This window comes from Neolamprologus brichardi, chromosome 14, assembly GCF_056152115.1.
Source record: "Neolamprologus brichardi isolate AB-2024 chromosome 14, ASM5615211v1, whole genome shotgun sequence".
In the NCBI taxonomy this organism is placed as follows: Eukaryota; Metazoa; Chordata; class Actinopteri; order Cichliformes; family Cichlidae; genus Neolamprologus; species Neolamprologus brichardi.
In genome coordinates, this window is record NC_142117.1 from 35,483,164 (window position 1) to 35,501,545 (window position 18,382).

The following is an 18,382-nucleotide window of genomic DNA, read 5'->3' on the forward strand; positions in this document are numbered from 1 at the left end:
CCTGAAGAGCCGGTTTGGAGCCGAAAGAGCTGGCTCTTTTTAGTGAGCTGAGCCGAAAGACCCGGTTCTCTAAAAAGAGCCGGAAATCCCATCACTAGTACGGACTCAAATCAGTATAACGATGTAGGGAAAGGAGGACTGATTCACTGCGTTTCTTCTCCTTCTTCCGCTTTCTTCCATGTTTTTTCTGCCACTCGCGGCCTCGTGACGTCACACATAAACATTTTAAAATTTACTCAAACAGAAGCAATAATCATATTTAAACGGCCAAACAGTACAAAAGAGTTACTATCAAATTATATTTAATGTCAATAATACTTTTATATTGTGCAGAATCATGAAGTATGATCATGAGTACTGGCTCATTAAAGTATTCTTCACTATTTTGTTGCAGTAGATTATTTTAATTAACCTACTTCATATTCTGCAGTGAAATCTAAATTAGTGAAGAAGTAAAGCAGACACCATAAACCATCCCTTAAATTATTTAAATCAATAAGGTGTTGACCTGCATTCTGTTTTTGGCTGCATGTTAAGGTCAAAATGCTGATGAGGTCTGATCCAGTTTACTACTCTGCTCTAAATCCTACCCTGAAATATGAGGATTGTGTGTTTATTAAAATTAAAAATCATCATGGAGTCATTGACAGAAGAGCATCAACATTCAGCCTGTTAAATTAGATTTAGATATTTTTATTTCAGAAATGATTCCTAACAAAAATGGAGAATATAAAAACACAATCAAAGCAGTAACGTCCATATTATGAAGTGTTTGCTGTATCAGACAATCATGTTTATTCACAACAATGAAAACAATATAGTGCAGATAAACATGGTGCTGTAATGAATCTGCTCTTAAACACAATAACAAAATACATTTTCCAAGAGAGATGATAATGATTCACATCAGAGTGAAGAACGAAAACATTTACAACTGGTTTCTAACATTTATTATAGATCGAACTGATCACTGATAGAAACAGAAGAATATTCAAAATGATACTCTGAGAGATACATGAATGAGATATGGATAAACATCAAATCACATAAAACAAAAAAGCACATAATCACTATAACTGAAATAAAATATGAGCAGAAATAAACAAGAATTAAGTCGAAAGATAGAAAAAGGCAAAATGTTTAAAATATATAATCATATAAGAGACTGAACCGTCCAGTCAGGTCACAGATTCATATCTACAATAATATTTTTGTTTGTTTTTGTTTTGATTTCTTCACTTCTATGTATTCTTCTTCTTCTTCTTCTTCTTCTTATTATTATTATTATTATTATTATTGTTATTATTATTATTATTATTATTATGAGCATATTAAGTGTGTGTCTGAGCTGAAAGCTGCTCTCCTCTCCTGGTTTTCTGTGTCACACAGACCACAACAACACAAAGCATCACCTGCAGACTGCTGAGCAGTATCCACCTGACTCTGTAGAAGGTCGAGTAAACCCCAAAGGGCTCTCTGTAGATCAGAACAAATTTTTCTGCTGACACACACTCATACTCTGACTTTAACTCTGTACACACATACTCTCCTGCATCTTCCAGTGAGACATTAGAGATTATCAGGCTGTCATAGGAACAAGTGATTCTATTGTCACTGCAGAACTCATCATCGTACACAATTTTGCCTTCTGTTTGGATCAACTTAATGAGCCAAAAGGCCGAAGTACTAGTTTTCAAATCATCAGAGCATCTCATAGTGACTTCATCTCCCTCTGAGAAAACCTTTACTACAGGTGGACCAAATTTAGGGCACACGAAAAGCGAGTAAGCATGTCTTACTTTTTCACCTACACAGCTGTATTTACCTGAATCATTTAACATTAGTGATGGAAGTACCAGTGAGAAGTTTCGACCAATTTCTTGATCAATATGTTCCTTCATCCAAACCGGGGGCTGGTCATGAATGGGGTCCATGAAGGGACACTCCAGCACAGCTGCGTCTCCCTCTAAAGCATAACGTAGCTTTGTTTTTTTGGTCAAACGTACAGAGTAAGTGCTCACACACTGCTGTTGGTTCATCAACAGGCAGATGTAAGACGTTGGTTGTGTGTTGACATGAAGAAGTGATGCGTTTGTCACCTGCAGGAAACTTTCTTGGACTTTATTCACCTTCAAAATTGTTCTGTCTTCAAAACTACTCGGCCCGGCTTGTTGCCACTCCCCATAATGTCTGATCCAACGCACCGTCAGATTCTCACCTGCTCCTTTACATTGTACGTCTACAGTGTCTTCAGGACTTGTGATATCTTCTTCCCACCTTACTGTCTTACACACAGTCAGGCTGATGTTTCTCTCATATGTCACGCTGCCCTGAGTCCAGCACACATCTTGGTACAGTCCAGAGTCTGAGTGGGTCAGGCTGTTGAGAGTAAATGAAGGAGAACCATGAAATGTCTCAGGAAATGAGAGTCGTCCTGTCAGGTCTTCATGTACTGTGAAGTTTCTGTTCCAGGGGTCAGAGATGTTCCACAGGACCAGAGTATCTTCACCAACACGTCTGGAGGTGATGCAGAAGCTGTTTTGATCTGGGAGCTTGAACTGTAAAGAGCGTCCTTCTTTTCTTATGGCAATAAATTCTTCTGCATGAATGTTGCTGATGAGAGTGAACAGCAGGGAGAAGCAGAGCTGTGCGACTGCAGCCATCCTGCTCAGAGGTCTCGTGGTGAGTGTTGTACAAGCACTGACACTGCTCGCTTCATGAGCTTCCTGTTTGTGGTTGGAGGAGGAACGCCACTTCTTTATCACATCATCAAGGAACACTTTGAAGCATTTGGCTCGATATCACGCCGTATATCTGCTTTCACTCTTCACAGGCCAAAGTGTGGACACGTTTTTTATACTTCGTTGCATGGGTCCAGGGGTATCAAACATGTGGTCTGGAGCACAGAACCGGCCAGTCACAGTGTCCAATCTGAACCATTACAAGTGAGATAATGTCAGCTTTACCACACAGCCATGAATATTATGAAAATGTAAAAGTCCTTTCTAAACTATTTAAAACTTTTTGAATAGTTTTTTAGTTTCAAAAACAACTAAAAAATGTTGTTTTTTATGTGATCCTTCATAAAACATCACATATTTTCCAACATAATTCAGGGTTTGGTTTGGTCTAAGTAAGCAGAGAAGTCCAGGCATCCAGTTTCCATGCAGATGTTTACATGAAGCTCATCATCTGATGATGAAACTTACTTTGTACCCAAGCAGCCCAACCAGAAATTGAAAGTGTACATGCATCAAGGGACGGAGCGCATCCCGTCAATAGGTCCAAAGTGCAATCGAGGCTAATCCCATGATCTTCTTATTTTCTTGTAGACCGAAGTTGAAAATCTGGCAGTATTTATTTTTGTGATTTTTTTCCACTCTCAGCTGTCCTTCTCCTGTATTTGGGCCTGTTTGTTAAATTATTTCAATCATGTAAACAATATACAGGTACATTTAGCAAAGAAAATCTGAGAAAAAAATACTATACAAAATAAAGTTAATACATTTCAATATTGCTTCTGTTCTGATTCAGTTACATGTCGAAAGGGAGAGGGAAGAAGTACACACTTATTTAATCCCACCCCTTTGCCAGAAGTTATCAGTCAATATTTAGTCAGCTTCCTTACTGATATAATCTGTAATAAAAATAGTGAACAGATTTCTGATATAATATATACTATAATATCACATCATGAAATTTTCTAAATAGCGACATTCACTTAATTTCAACATTTTCCCTTTTCTTTATAGCTCAAGAAGATCATATCTTTATAACTCTTTTTGAACTGTTTTATGTTTGGATATTGCTTCAATTTCATATTCAAACTGTTCCACAGCTTCACTCCATGCACAGAAACACAAAAGCTTTTTCCTGTTGTACGTACCTTCCCTGTTTTGAGTTACAAAAACCCCTTAAATTATAACTTACTCTGAATATAATCTGGCAGTTCCTTATTTTTTGCTTAACACTTAAAGCCAAGTTCACTCATAAAATGTGCCGGTCATAATAACGTTACAGGCTATGCTAAGCTTTGGCCCACATCAGTCTAAAATTGTATGCAACCATGAATAACGTGTTTTGGAAACTAACTGCACAACAGGCAGCACTATTAGTTCTCTCAGTCTCAGAGCAGCATTTCTAATTTTGATTGAAACTGTCAGAGAAAACGGAGCCTCGAGCAAGCCAGGATAATAATACTAAAATGTTTAATTATTACTACATTACCTTTGACTAAAACTCTTGTTTGCGAGCAGCTTATTGATCTTGATAAAGACGTGCTGCTTACTTGTGTAAAAACAGTGAAATATAAAAAGTATTTACTAATTTGTACCAACGTGAGAGAGAAATGGATCTGAAACCACTGAAACCAGAGTGTTTGCAGACACACAGATAATGAAGACATGCTGCTCGGAAATGTTAGATACAGATAAAAATGGAGTGTTTGTGTGTGTGTGTGTGTACTGAGCCAAGATTGCGAAACGGCCTAACTGCCTCAATAATTATGGACCTTATAGTCCTTACAAACACTGTTTCACTAACTTCAGTAAACATTTTACATACATATGTCACTGCTGTATAATTTACAGCAAACACCGTGAACGCAGCGGTGCACGAGCCACTGCAGTGGAGCTCACGTACAGCTTTGTGGGCTCAAAATGTGGTTATAAATATTTTGTACTTGTACTTTTGTATGTGTAAAAAGAATTTGTGTGTGTGTAAAAAAGATTTGTATGTGGACTTAGCCAAAAAAAACAACAACGTGTGAATCTCTGCAAGTTACAAGTACGAATTTTGACCCTATTTTTCTTCCTTTCATCTGATTGGTCAATGTCATGTCAGTCACAAATGTAACAATCCAATCAGAGAACAGATCGGTTTGGCTGTCAGAGGGGAGCTTTTTTGAACTGCGGGTTATTACTCTATAATATTACTTACTCTAATATTACTAATAATAATAATTAGTAATATTAATTATTAATTATCTAATAATATACTAATCTAATATTACTTACACCGCACTTTACAGTTATTTATTTGTAAAAAATGTTTGGAATCATGTATGATTTTTGTTCCACTTCTCACATGTTTACCACTTTGTGTTGGTCTTTCATGTGGAATTCCAATAAAATTGATTCATGTTTGCGGCTGTAATGTGACAAAATGTGGAAACGTTTAAGGGGGCCGAACACTTTTGCAAGCCACTGTAAGGAGCTTGGAAAGAAAAGCATCTGACATCAGGACATCCAGATGTTTTTCTTCTCTACAAAGGTGTATTAAAAAAAAAGAACAGCAAATTATAATATTACAGCAGATGTGTGACCTTAAAGGTTTCTGGCTGAAAAAAGGTCACTGATCAAACTGATTCTTGCTCACAAAAAACATTTTAATCAGATTCTCTGCAGGAACATTTGAAAACATTTCCTCCTAACTTCTCAGTATTCACTTATCAGCATTCAGTCAAACGTTTATTTATGGGTGTAGTTAAAAAACTGCTAATAACTGACTTTCCACAGCAGTTGTTTGGCCGGACACAGTAAGAGATGTAATCTGTTACTCTTCATGTGAGAAAGAAGGTGTCTCTGAGATGTACTAATAGTGTGTTAGTTCCAAATAGTAAATTAGTGAATGTATTTCATGGCAGTTTGATTATTCTGGGACAAACAGTGCAGTCTTCCTCAAAGCATCACTGTGAATATAATCATATAATGTTAAAAATATAATAACAGTCTTTTTATTATAGGTCAATGAAATAAATAAATCCTCTTTATTATCAGAGTGAAAACAGACTTCCACAAACGAACGTCAACTGATGACTCCATAAATATTCAGCGCTTCAAAGGTGACTGACCTACTTCAACAGCCAAAATCACATATTTCTGGAAGGTCCACTCACTGGTTATTCAGCATGCCAGGCTACAGTTACACCATGCAGACAAAAGAGCACTCAGAGCAAGTTAAAGGAAAGTTTATTCAAAAGTAGAAGTCTGGGAATGGAGACAGAGGAGTTCACTTAAATCTGTCATTATGAAACAGAAGCAATCAAATCTGCCTAAATCTGACACTCAAAGGTAAACTGGATACCTGGCTGACCATCACGTTCACGACCAGGTGAGGACGGATCAAAGATCAGGAGTCGATTTCAGGCTTAAACTTGGTTTTATCATATTAGTCCAATCCAATCCAACTTTATTTATAGAGTACGTTAAAACCAACATGGTTGAACAAAGTGCTTTCCATCACAAAAACTGAGATAAAAGTAAAAAAAAAACATAAACAGACAAAGAAAGTGAAATAACAATAAAATAAATACATAAAAGAAAAAAAGATTTAAAAATTAAATCCTTAAATATATTAAATATTAAAACTAGTGCTGTCAGCGTTAATCTTGTTAAAATGACGTTGACGCCACGCGGCAAATCTCCGTTAGTGAATTAACGCAGATCATGTGGTTGTTTGCTGACAACAGAAAAAAGTTGCATCTAAGAACACGTTCTTTTCTTACTGATGCTCATTAGTGAAACACAAAGACATTAGACTAGTGATGGTAAATTTGATTCTTTTTACTGAATCGAGTTTTAATGAGTCACTCACCAAAGTGAATCGGTTTTTTTGAGTCATTTGATTCTCTCCTCGTTGTTCAATAGAAGTCATTTGATTCACTGAGTCAGTTGCAAAAACTGTACATTTTCACTCAAACTTAATTTGTTTCTCTTTTCATGTAAATCCTACTGCTCAGATGAATGATTCAAAAAACAAAAACAAAACTATTTTATAAAGCAAAAAAAGAGCAAAAACATTTCTAAAATTAAGAAATTTCCTTTCAAAATTGCTTAATAAACATTTATTTTGTTTATCTTTATTTCATTAGTATTTTCCTTAAATGTGTTAAATATATATTTTCTCATCTAAATGTCCACTGAGCTGTGAGCCAGGGGGTGGTAATGCGCCTTAACATTGGTTGCCAACCAAGAAAAAGAAGAAGCTGTGAGCCAGGAGAGAGGGGTGCTGTGTCCCAATTCAGGGTATGCACGCTTGAAGTACGCGTTTCAAGTGCGATTACGTCACCGCCACGCGACGACGGCTGTCCTAATCCGAAGTGTACTTCAAATGCATACTCCAAATGCGCCGTCGATTTCCCCAAATATCAAGCGTGGTCCGGTGCACGCTTCGTGGTCCCATATATCCCACAATTCATAGCGCGGAGGTGGGAGTGGATAATTTTGGCGCAAAATACGGCAGAAGGGAGCGGCCAAGAGTGAACTGTCAAAAGTAAGTACTGAACATGACGTCACTTAATTATGTGCGAATGTTTAATAACGAAGAACATTAAAACATTGCTGTTGGCCACATGACGGCAAAGTTGTGTGACATTAGTGATGTTTGTACTTTCAGCGTTAACTTGGTTTTAAAGCATATATATATATATATATATATACATATATATATATATCATAATAATCTGACAATAATATAATATTGGCCATATTATATTTACATTACCACAGTGAGATGATTTTAGTCTCATGAACAACATTAGCTAATTGTTATTTACTAACTAATCTTAAATGACTGTTCAGTACAGAAAGGAAGCCCAACAATCATGTTTTACAGTCCCGTGGCCTCAGCCTCAGATACTCAACTAATCAAAGTGATGTCATGACAAAACATTTTTCTCCTTCATTTCTGTCAAACAAAGCTGTATGTAACGTTTATCTATAAATGATATGGATTCTACACTGTAACGGATGTGATAAAGTGGTTTTAATAATAAAAAAAAAAAGGGCAAACATTAGTTTGTTTCTTTATTCAATTTTTGAACAGTGGGACTCAGTCAGTACATATTCAGTAAATGCAAATTATTTACACGGCAGTGCACTACAGGTATAAATCTAGACCCCTAAATAAAACATTATGGCATTATAGCAGTGACAACTCCTCCACAGTAGCAGGTGTGATTTTTCTTTTTAGAGGATGGCTCCTTTTGCCTTTCAATATAGATGGTCTGTTTATGTTTTGATCAAGAGCCTTTTTTGGGCAGCTGAAGAGGAGAAGTCTATCTTATGGCCAACCTCCGGCTGTATCTTGGTCACATTACCCAGCAAAACCCAGTACGCAGGTTCATCTGTAACAGTCCTTGTGCCATGATCCGCACTGTTGCTTCTACATTAAACAGAAGAGCAGTGACATGGGTGCAGGTCTCCACGACTCCGGCCTTACAGGTGCAGTGGGCGGCTTCAACCTTCCCTGTGATGCTCACAGTGACCCATGGCTGCAATGCTGGTTCATTCAGTCTTTGAGAGTGCAGTACCTGAAACACACAAAGTTCATTTAAAGACAAGAACTATGAGCCAAGGCAGACTACTTTATCATAAATGTAACAAAGTTTTTAGAAAGTTAGCACATACATGTAATTTTTCATTTCTTTATGTGTCCATCTATAGAAGGCTGCATGTTATAGTGTAAATCTGCCTGTTCTCTGTCAGAAACCTGCCTGCAGAAAATGAACCTAAAGTATGTAATGCAAGGATGTCATCACTTTAGAGATGGAGAAAGCATAAAGTGACAATTATGAATCACTTAATATGATAAGGAGATTCTGCAGGTCATTAATCAATGTATAAAATTAAAATAAAATGTATTTTTAGTGACACAGGATACAAATATGGAAGCAAGATGTATAATTAGAATTATTTATAATAAATATGAATAAATCATTGCAATTTCTTTAACCATAGAGAATAACTAAATCCTTCAGGACAATGTCTCATCAATGCACTGAACTCACTATGTTATCCCTCTAACAGCCTCCACATGTTCTCACTGTAATTTCCCCTCATGAATGAATTTATGCTGCACTAATGTGAATGTTTGCAGGAAAATCAAACGCATTTCACACGCAGTACTCGAGCTGACTTACCTTTGTTTGAATGACGATTTGTACGCGCTGACTCCACAGACAAGGTACGAAAATATGTCAGGCTACGTCAGTAGCGATTGGTCTTCAGGGTTTCTACTCCACGGCCGTATTTCATACGGGTCCACATTTCCAATGCACGCTATTTTCTGCAAGTACCGCCGCTTCGCCTCTGGACGCAATCGGTCTCTATACCGTCCGTTTCTTTGGAGCTGCTTTTAAGCATCTTGTAGTCGTCATTCCAACACAGTGTGTTTGTTTTGATTCGTAGACCCCGAACATGGCGCCGCGCTCCCACAATGCATTGTGGCGTGACATCAACTCCAAAGCCCTATAGTACGCACCGTACGTAGTATGCGTAGTGCGCGTACTTCAAGCGTGCGGTCTCTTAATTGGGACATAGCCGGGGTGAGTGAGTGAGTGAGTGATTCGTTCGCTCTATGATTCAGCACAGGAGGGAGGGGGTGAGTAGCTCAAATGTGCTGTTAGCATGTTAGCAGAGCAATGCTACTGTGAACCGAGGAGCTATTTTCTTGATGTGAGCTTCTACTCAGGGTTTTTTCTTCCAGTTCAGAGCAGAAATTTTTTTGTTAAGATACTGGATGTTGTGTTTTTCTCCACAATCTTAATTATAAGCTAGATACATTGCTGCTAACAGCAACAGGGATGAGTCAGTGAGTCAGTTGGGCTTGTGAATCATGATTCATGAGTCAGTAGAGTGATTCTCGAGTATTGAATCTTCCAGGAATAGTGACACTATTTTCTGGAGAAGTGATTGGTCAGTACGTCGTGATTTCACACGCATCGACCCGGTATTGCAGCGCCTCCGGGAACGGTGCCCCCTTTGCTGACTTTGTACAAAAGCAAGAAAGCCAAACAAAGTAAGGTCTGCCAAGCCAAGAGCCAGAAAGCAGCCTGAAGCCGCGAACGTGCTCCTCTCCAGTCACAGTCGAACTGTGGAGCAGAGAAGGCGGGGCCTAAGATCTGCCCCTTCAGCCAAGCAAACAGGGCCTACCGTGACGCCGGAAGCCGGGACGAGGAGTCACTGCGGCTTCCTGCGAGGCCAAAGAAACACACACTCTGGCTTCTCTTCAAAACGTACAAGTCTTTTGCCTTTTACTAAAGACTTCCGTGGAGAGTGAGGCTAAGGTGTTGCACCTATTTTTGGCAGGGTCTGCCTTCTGGCTGGGCCCTCTCCTCGTTGTTCAAAAGAAGAAATAGAAGAAAGCGCGCAGTTCCAGGGAGCTCCGCAGGCCTGTGAGCTACTGTGGGTGGGCGGAGATTTGAAGCGGAGCCCACCCTGTGAGCCAAGTGAAAGAGCGCACCGTCACAAGCGAGAAGTGTCCCGAGAAGGCGGCTCAGCCAGGAACCTGCAGGAGGCCATTGCTTCTCGGCCTTTTGGCTAAGATCAAGTGTAGTATCTGTTCTTATCAGTTTAATATCTGATACGCCCCCGATTCGGGGGCAACGTATTAAACGCATTTTTAGAACAGGGAGCCGAATAAGGGGCTCGCTCCGTTCGCTCCACGCATCGACCCGGTATTGCAGCGCCTCCGGGAACGGTGCCCCCTTTGCTGACTTTGTGCAAAAGCAAGAAAGCCAAACAAAGTAAGGTCTGCCAAGCCAAGAGCCAGAAAGCAGCCTGAAGCCGCGAACGTGCTCCTCTCCAGTCACAGTCGAACTCTGGAGCAGAGAAGGCGGGGCCTAAGATCTGCCCCTTCAGCCAAGCAAACAGGGACTACCGTGACGCCGGAAGCCGGGACGAGGAGTCACTGCGGCTTCCTGCGAGGCCAAAGAAACACACACTCTGGCTTCTCTTCAAAACGTACAAGTCTTTCGCCTTTTACTAAGGATTTCCGTGGAGAGTGAGGCTAAGGTGTTGCAACTATTTTTGGTAGGGTCTGCCTTCTGGCTGGGCCCTCTCCTCGTTGTTCAATAGAAGAAAGCGGGCAATTCCAGGGAGCTCCGCAGGCCTGTGAGCTACTGTGGGTGGGCGGAGATTTGAAGCGGAGCCCTCCCTGTGAGCCAAGTGAAAGAGCGCACCGTCACAAGCGAGAAGTGTCCCGAGAAGGCGGCTCAGCCAGGAACCTGCAGGAGGCCATCGCTTCTCGGCCTTTTGGCTAAGATCAAGTGTAGTATCTGTTCTTATCAGTTTAATATCTGATACGCCCCCGATTCGGGGGCAACGTATTAAACGCATTTTTAGAACAGGGAGCCGAATAAGGGGCTCGCTCCGTTCGCTCCACGCATCGACCCGGTATTGCAGCGCCTCCGGGAACGGTGCCCCCTTTGCTGACTTTGTGCAAAAGCAAGAAAGCCAAACAAAGTAAGGTCTGCCAAGCCAAGAGCCAGAAAGCAGCCTGAAGCCGCGAACGTGCTCCTCTCCAGTCACAGTCGAACTCTGGAGCAGAGAAGGCGGGGCCTAAGATCTGCCCCTTCAGCCAAGCAAACAGGGCCTACCGTGACGCCGGAAGCCGGGACGAGGAGTCACTGCGGCTTCCTGCGAGGCCAAAGAAACACACACTGTGGCTTCTCTTCAAAACGTACAAGTCTTTCGCCTTTTACTAAAGACTTCCGTGGAGAGTGAGGCTAAGGAGTTGCACCTATTTTTGGCAGGGTCTGCCTTCTGGCTGGGCCCTCTCCTCGTTGTTCAATAGAAGAAAGCGCGCCCTTTGCTGACTTTGTGCAAAAGCAAGAAAGCCAAACAAAGTAAGGTCTGCCAAGCCAAGAGCCAGAAAGCAGCCTGAAGCCGCGAACGTGCTCCTCTCCAGTCACAGTCGAACTCTGGAGCAGAGAAGGCGGGGCCTAAGATCTGCCCCTTCAGCCAAGCAAACAGGGCCTACCGTGACGCCGGAAGCCGGGACGAGGAGTCACTGCGGCTTCCTGCGAGGCCAAAGAAACACACACTGTGGCTTCTCTTCAAAACGTACAAGTCTTTCGCCTTTTACTAAAGACTTCCGTGGAGAGTGAGGCTAAGGAGTTGCACCTATTTTTGGCAGGGTCTGCCTTCTGGCTGGGCCCTCTCCTCGTTGTTCAATAGAAGAAAGCGCGCAGTTCCAGGGAGCTCCGCAGGCCTGTGAGCTACTGTGGGTGGGCGGAGATTTGAAGCGGAGCCCTCCCTGTGAGCCAAGTGAAAGAGCGCACCGTCACAAGCGAGAAGTGTCCCGAGAAGGCGGCTCAGCCAGGAACCTGCAGGAGGCCATCGCTTCTCGGCCTTTTGGCTAAGATCAAGTGTAGTATCTGTTCTTATCAGTTTAATATCTGATACGCCCCCGATTCGGGGGCAACGTATTAAACGCATTTTTAGAACAGGGAGCCGAATAAGGGGCTCGCTCCGTTCGCTCCACGCATCGACCCGGTATTGCAGCGCCTCCGGGAACGGTGCCCCCTTTGCTGACTTTGTGCAAAAGCAAGAAAGCCAAACAAAGTAAGGTCTGCCAAGCCAAGAGCCAGAAAGCAGCCTGAAGCCGCGAACGTGCTCCTCTCCAGTCACAGTCGAACTCTGGAGCAGAGAAGGCGGGGCCTAAGATCTGCCCCTTCAGCCAAGCAAACAGGGCCTACCGTGACGCCGGAAGCCGGGACGAGGAGTCACTGCGGCTTCCTGCGAGGCCAAAGAAACACACACTCTGGCTTCTCTTCAAAACGTACAAGTCTTTCGCCTTTTACTAAAGACTTCCGTGGAGAGTGAGGCTAAGGAGTTGCACCTATTTTTGGCAGGGTCTGCCTTCTGGCTGGGCCCTCTCCTCGTTGTTCAATAGAAGAAAGCGCGCAGTTCCAGGGAGCTCCGCAGGCCTGTGAGCTACTGTGGGTGGGCGGAGATTTGAAGCGGAGCCCTCCCTGTGAGCCAAGTGAAAGAGCGCACCGTCACAAGCGAGAAGTGTCCCGAGAAGGTGGCTCAGCCAGGAACCTGCAGGAGGCCATCGCTTCTCGGCCTTTTGGCTAAGATCAAGTGTAGTATCTGTTCTTATCAGTTTAATATCTGATACGCCCCCGATTCGGGGGCAGCGTATTAAACGCATTTTTAGAACAGGGAGCCGAATAAGGGGCTCGCTCCGTTCGCTCCACGCATCGACCCGGTATTGCAGCGCCTCCGGGAACGGTGCCCCCTTTGCTGACTTTGTGCAAAAGCAAGAAAGCCAAACAAAGTAAGGTCTGCCAAGCCAAGAGCCAGAAAGCAGCCTGAAGCCGCGAACGTGCTCCTCTCCAGTCACAGTCGAACTCTGGAGCAGAGAAGGCGGGGCCTAAGATCTGCCCCTTCAGCCAAGCAAACAGGGCCTACCGTGACGCCGGAAGCCGGGACGAGGAGTCACTGCGGCTTCCTGCGAGGCCAAAGAAACACACACTCTAGCTTCTCTTCAAAACGTACAAGTCTTTCGCCTTTTACTAAAGACTTCCGTGGAGAGTGAGGCTAAGGAGTTGCACCTATTTTTGGCAGAGTCTGCCTTCTGGCTGGCCCCTCTTCTCGTTGTTCAATAGAAGAAAGCGCGCAGTTCCAGGGAGCTCCGCAGGCCTGTGAGCTACTGTGGGTGGGCGGAGATTTGAAGCGGAGCCCTCCCTGTGAGCCAAGTGAAAGAGCGCACCGTCACAAGCGAGAAGTGTCCCGAGAAGGTGGCTCAGCCAGGAACCTGCAGGAGGCCATCGCTTCTCAGCCTTTTGGCTAAGATCAAGTGTAGTATCTGTTCTTATCAGTTTAAGGGGGCCTCAGCCAGCAGAACAAGACATTGGTGAATACAGCCAAAGGCGATGTCGTTAATGTGCCCTTATTAATGGGCAGCTGCTTTGGGTCTTTTAATACACCCCTTCTCTGGATTAAAAGCAGTTCAATGACATGAAAGGCTTACAACACCAGGTACTCCCAGGCAGTCTCCCATCCAAGTACTAACCAAGAACAGCCCTGCTTAGCTTCCGAGATCAGACGAGGTCAGGTGTGCTCAGGGTGGTATGGCCGTAAAGTGCTGCGCACAGCACGATGGCCAGTACCTGAAGTCACGAACACAATCCTATAACTCTACCTGCATGCTTGCCTAATACCCTAACCCAAAGACTCAGTTTAGCATTTATCCAGCAGCACAGGCCCTGGATTTTTGAAGATGGCCTCAGGAACCAGCACAAGGCCTGGTGTGGTGTAGTTAGCCTCGGCCAGCAGCACTGGACCTGGTGTGTTGTAGGTGGCCTCAGCCAGCAGAACAAGACATTGGTGAAAACAGCCAAAAGCAATGTTGTTAATGTGCCCTCATTAATGGGCAGCTGCTTTGGGTCTTTTAATACACCCCTTTTCTGGATAAAAAGCAATTCAATGACATGAAAATCAAAGGCTTACAGCACCAGGTATTCCCAGGCAGTCTCCCATCCAAGTACTAACCAAGAACAGCCCTGCTTAGCTTCCGAGATCAGACGAGGTCAGGCGTGCTTAGGGTGGTATGGCCGCAAACTGCTGCCCACAACACAATGTGTCAATTTATGGAATCAAGTGATGAGGTGGCCAGTACCTGAAGTAACGAACACAATCCTATAAGGCTACCTGCATGCTTGCCTAATACCCTAACCCAAAGACTCAGTTTAGCATTTATCCAGCAGCACAGGCCCTGGATTTTTGAAGATGGCCTCAGAAACCAGCACAGGGCCTGGTGTGGTGTAGTTAGCCTCAGCCAGCAGCACTGGCATTTATCCAGCAGCACAGGGGCTGGTGTGTTGTAGGTGGCCTCAGCTAGCAGCACAGGGCCTGCTTTGGTGAAGATGGCCTCAGCCAGAACCACAGGCCCTGGTGTGGTGTAGGTGGCCCCAGCCGGCAACTCAGGCCCTGGTGTGGTGTAGATTGCCTAAGCCAGAGCCACAGGCCCTGGTGTGATGTAGGTGGCCCCAGCCGGCAACTCAGGCCCTGGTGTGGTGTAGTTAGCCTCGGCCAGCACCAGATATTCCCAGGCAGTCTCCCATCCAAGTACTAACCAAGAACAGCCCTGCTTAGCTTCCCAGATCAGACGAGGTCAGGCGTGCTTAGGGTGGTATGGCCGCAAACTGCTTGTGTCAATTTATGGAATCAAGTGATGAGGTGGCCAGTACCTGAAGTCACGAACACAATCCTATAACTCTACCTGCATGCTTGCCTAATACCCTAACCCAAAGACTCAGTTTAGCATTTATCCAGCAGCACAGGCCCTGGATTTTTGAAGATGGCCTCAGGAACCAGCACAGGGCCTGGTGTGGTGTAGTTAGCCTCGGCCAGCAGCACTGGCCCTGGTGTGTTGTAGGTGGCCTCAGCCAGCAGAACAAGACATTGGTGAAAACAGCCAAAAGTAATGTCGTTAATGTGCCCTCATTAATGGGCAGCTGGTTTGGGTCTTTTAATACACCCCTTCTTCATTATATAGAGGCAGGTGGTGGAACAAATCGAGCCAACTTCTTGGCCATCCCAAAGAAAACTGCTAGAAACATTTGGTTTCATTAGTTGTTTACATCCTCTAATTGTACTCAAATACTCAAAAGGGAATGTCTGGCCAGTTGACAGTGCAAATGTTCTTCTGAAGATTGCTGCTATTTCTTCTCTAAGTTGTGCTTCAGACCAGTCAGATGTAAAGGATATCTTCCCAATAAGGCCTTATGCTAGTGCTAGTTTTGCACCTTATGGGTGCAAAACTAGCACCCATAAGGTGCTAGTTTTGCTCTTGAATCTCCTCTCGGTATGAGAAACGTTGATGCTGAAGACAAGGGCAAGCACACAACATCTTTTGTATAGTGTTTGCAGGTCTTGTTTTTTCTCACAAAATGTGAGCGCATAGTATGAGCTTGAGGAACTGATGGGAGAGGAACCTGAAATGAATTCAAACACAGATACACATAGACACCTATGCATTACAATACATCTGTAGTGTTTCTGTTATCTGTTCATTAAAAAACAAAAACAACAACAAAAAACAAACTGTAGACTCAGACCATCTTACTATTGTCTACCCATTACACAGAAAACTGAACCTTTTGTATCTTGTAGATTAGCATTCGGTGATTATTGGTCAAATTGGTGATTCAGTCCCCAGGTGCTCTAATCTACAGCTCCCAATGGGTTTATCTGAGTATGACTGTGTGTGAATGTTGGACAGAAAAAGTGCTTGTATTAATCTGTGCCTGTGAATGGGTAAATGAGATCTGTTGTATAAAGTGCTTTGAGCACTCAATTAGAGTAGAAAAGGCCTGCAGTTAGGTCAGTGTGTATTTGGACCATAACAAGTTTTATTTTGTTGCCCGTTTACTGAAACATTTTCCAATCATAATTATATCATGAACATGATGTGCAGACTCAGCTTTAATTTAGGGTATCCATATTGAAATGATGATGTCATTACCAATTAAGCAGATAAAAGGCCTGGAATTGATTTGAGACGTAGTGTTTGCATTTTGAAAATTTTACTGCGAACAGACAACATGCGGTCAAAGAGAACATAACAGAAAGAAAATTAAGAAATTCATATAGCCACTACTTACCATCAAAACAATGAAAAATATTGACATAAAATTTATTTTGCAACACCACAGAACAAATGATAGCGTATAATATGAAATGATAGATGTTTTCATATTGTCATATCGAACAGCCCTAATACAGAGGGTTCACTGCAAGGTGCAAGCCACTCATAAGCCTCAAGAATAGAAAGGCTAGAATGGACTTAACAAAAAAACAAAACAAAAAAAACATCTAGTAAAAGCCAGCAAAATTTTGGAAAAACATTCTATGGACAGATAAAACAAAGATCAACCACTACCAGAATGATGGAAAGAAAAAAAGTATAGAGAAGGTATGGAACGACTCATGATCCCAAGCATACCACATCATCTGTAAAACATGGCAGAGGCAGTGTGATGGTTTGGGCATGCATGGCTGCCAGTGGCACTGGTAGTGTTTACTGAATATGTGACACAGGACTGGAGCAGCCAAATGCGTTCAGAGACATACTTGTCTGTCTGCTTAAGTCCAGCTAAAAGTAGTCACATTGATTGGGCAGCATTTAATAATAAAGATGGACGATGACCCAAAACATACAGTCCAAGCACCCCATGACTTTATTAAAGTAAAGAAATAGAATATTCTTGAATGGCCAAGTCAGTCACTGGATTTTAACACAATAGAGCATACATTTCACTTGTTGAAGACTAAATTTAGGACAGAAAGACCCACAAACAAACAGCAAATGAAAGCCAATGCAGTAAAGGCCTGGCAGAGCCTTAGTAAGGAGGAATGCCAGCATCTGGTGGTGTCCATGACTTCAAGACTTCAGGCTGTCATTGCCAACAAAGGGTTTTGAATAATAGAAATAGAAATGATCGTTTTATTTTCAGTTATTTAATTTGTCTAATTACTTTAGAGCCTCTGAAATGATAGGATTGTGTTTACAAATTACTTTTTTTCCCCTCACATTTTTATGCAATCATTTCGTCCAACCCATTGAATTAAAACGTAAAGTCTGCACTTCAACTGCATTGGAGTCGTTTCACTTTTAATTCATTCTGGTAATGTACAGAAGCAACATTAGAAAATGTGTTTGTATCCAAATATTAAGAACCTGACTGTATATCAAAACCATTCAGCTAAATGATATGTGTAAGAAGGCCTACCGAGCGGTATGGTATCCCAGTGGAGACGGCAGGTCTACTTGGTCCAGGTGCATTGCTGGATTCCTAAGGAAACATTTACATCAAGAACGACTGTTACCTACCAAATAAATAAATACAGTTGTATGATGTTCGATCTCTTTCTGCTGCCTACCAAATGAAATAATTGAGGACTGGCTAAGTAATTTAGCTTTGCTAGTTTTGCTAACACTGCTATCAACCCGTCCAAAATGCTATATAATAAACTTACCAAGTGCTGCGGCGTTTGTGAGGTTGAGGGTGCACTACCGCTGAATCGTTGGATGGCCGACAAAACGGCTCTTCCAATGTTTTCAGCTAAATCGCTGGACATGCTGGTAGGGAATAGGTGAAGCAGCTCATGGCAGTCAAAAGTGACCGTGAGAGGAGCGCACACACACAACCTGACCTCAACCGGCACACTTTAGCGCGGGAGTTTTTCTTGAAGCTTTTATTTTGGTATTTCCCTCTGACCCGTACAATAAATTTGCATATTAGCTAAATATTTCGTTTCCCATAAAATTTAGATTTAACATTTAACATTTAGATTTAAATATAATATTTATATTTAAAATTTAGATTTATATATAATATTTACATTTAACATTTAACATTTAAATATAATATTTACATTTAACATTTAGCATTTAGATTTAACATTTAAAATTCTGTTTTAAATATAAAAAGTTACAAATATTTTACTAAGTGTTGTAAAAGATGACTCAAAAAAACATGTTTTTTAAAGATTTAGAGCTAAATATGAAAAATGTTGCCGTTAATTTTGGCATGTTTCAGTTTACAAACGGCGCCCCATACATAGGCTGTATCCCAATTCAGATCGTCTGC

The 18,382-nt window shown here is 42.3% G+C and overlaps 10 non-coding genes and 3 pseudogenes across 10 annotated transcripts; 11 read left to right on the forward strand and 2 right to left on the reverse strand.

Moving 5' to 3' along the window:
* The first annotated feature begins 9,992 nt into the window (after positions 1–9,992).
* On the forward strand, positions 9,993–10,105 carry LOC148098996 (U5 spliceosomal RNA). Its single transcript, XR_015720496.1, has one exon. It is a non-coding gene; the product is annotated as a U5 spliceosomal RNA (small nuclear RNA).
* Positions 10,106–10,299: 194 nt separating this feature from the next.
* LOC148098997 (U2 spliceosomal RNA) lies at positions 10,300–10,490 on the forward strand. Its single transcript, XR_015720621.1, has one exon. It is a non-coding gene; the product is annotated as a U2 spliceosomal RNA (small nuclear RNA).
* Positions 10,491–10,719: 229 nt separating this feature from the next.
* On the forward strand, positions 10,720–10,832 carry LOC148098998 (U5 spliceosomal RNA). The gene has a single exon (XR_015720545.1). It is a non-coding gene; the product is annotated as a U5 spliceosomal RNA (small nuclear RNA).
* Positions 10,833–11,017: 185 nt separating this feature from the next.
* Positions 11,018–11,208, forward strand: LOC148098999 (U2 spliceosomal RNA). The gene has a single exon (XR_015720562.1). It is a non-coding gene; the product is annotated as a U2 spliceosomal RNA (small nuclear RNA).
* Positions 11,209–11,437: 229 nt separating this feature from the next.
* On the forward strand, positions 11,438–11,550 carry LOC148099000 (U5 spliceosomal RNA). The gene has a single exon (XR_015720520.1). It is a non-coding gene; the product is annotated as a U5 spliceosomal RNA (small nuclear RNA).
* Positions 11,551–11,820: 270 nt separating this feature from the next.
* On the forward strand, positions 11,821–11,933 carry LOC148099001 (U5 spliceosomal RNA). The gene has a single exon (XR_015720521.1). It is a non-coding gene; the product is annotated as a U5 spliceosomal RNA (small nuclear RNA).
* Positions 11,934–12,118: 185 nt separating this feature from the next.
* LOC148099002 (U2 spliceosomal RNA) lies at positions 12,119–12,309 on the forward strand. Its single transcript, XR_015720563.1, has one exon. It is a non-coding gene; the product is annotated as a U2 spliceosomal RNA (small nuclear RNA).
* Positions 12,310–12,538: 229 nt separating this feature from the next.
* LOC148099003 (U5 spliceosomal RNA) lies at positions 12,539–12,651 on the forward strand. Its single transcript, XR_015720252.1, has one exon. It is a non-coding gene; the product is annotated as a U5 spliceosomal RNA (small nuclear RNA).
* Positions 12,652–12,836: 185 nt separating this feature from the next.
* LOC148099004 (U2 spliceosomal RNA) lies at positions 12,837–13,027 on the forward strand. Its single transcript, XR_015720637.1, has one exon. It is a non-coding gene; the product is annotated as a U2 spliceosomal RNA (small nuclear RNA).
* Positions 13,028–13,256: 229 nt separating this feature from the next.
* Positions 13,257–13,369, forward strand: LOC148099005 (U5 spliceosomal RNA). The gene has a single exon (XR_015720406.1). It is a non-coding gene; the product is annotated as a U5 spliceosomal RNA (small nuclear RNA).
* A 185-nt stretch (positions 13,370–13,554) lies between these two features.
* LOC148099006 (U2 spliceosomal RNA) lies at positions 13,555–13,719 on the forward strand (annotated as a pseudogene).
* A 32-nt stretch (positions 13,720–13,751) lies between these two features.
* Positions 13,752–13,870, reverse strand: LOC148099007 (5S ribosomal RNA; annotated as a pseudogene).
* A 360-nt stretch (positions 13,871–14,230) lies between these two features.
* LOC148099008 (5S ribosomal RNA) lies at positions 14,231–14,349 on the reverse strand (annotated as a pseudogene).
* Positions 14,350–18,382: the final 4,033 nt, after the last annotated feature.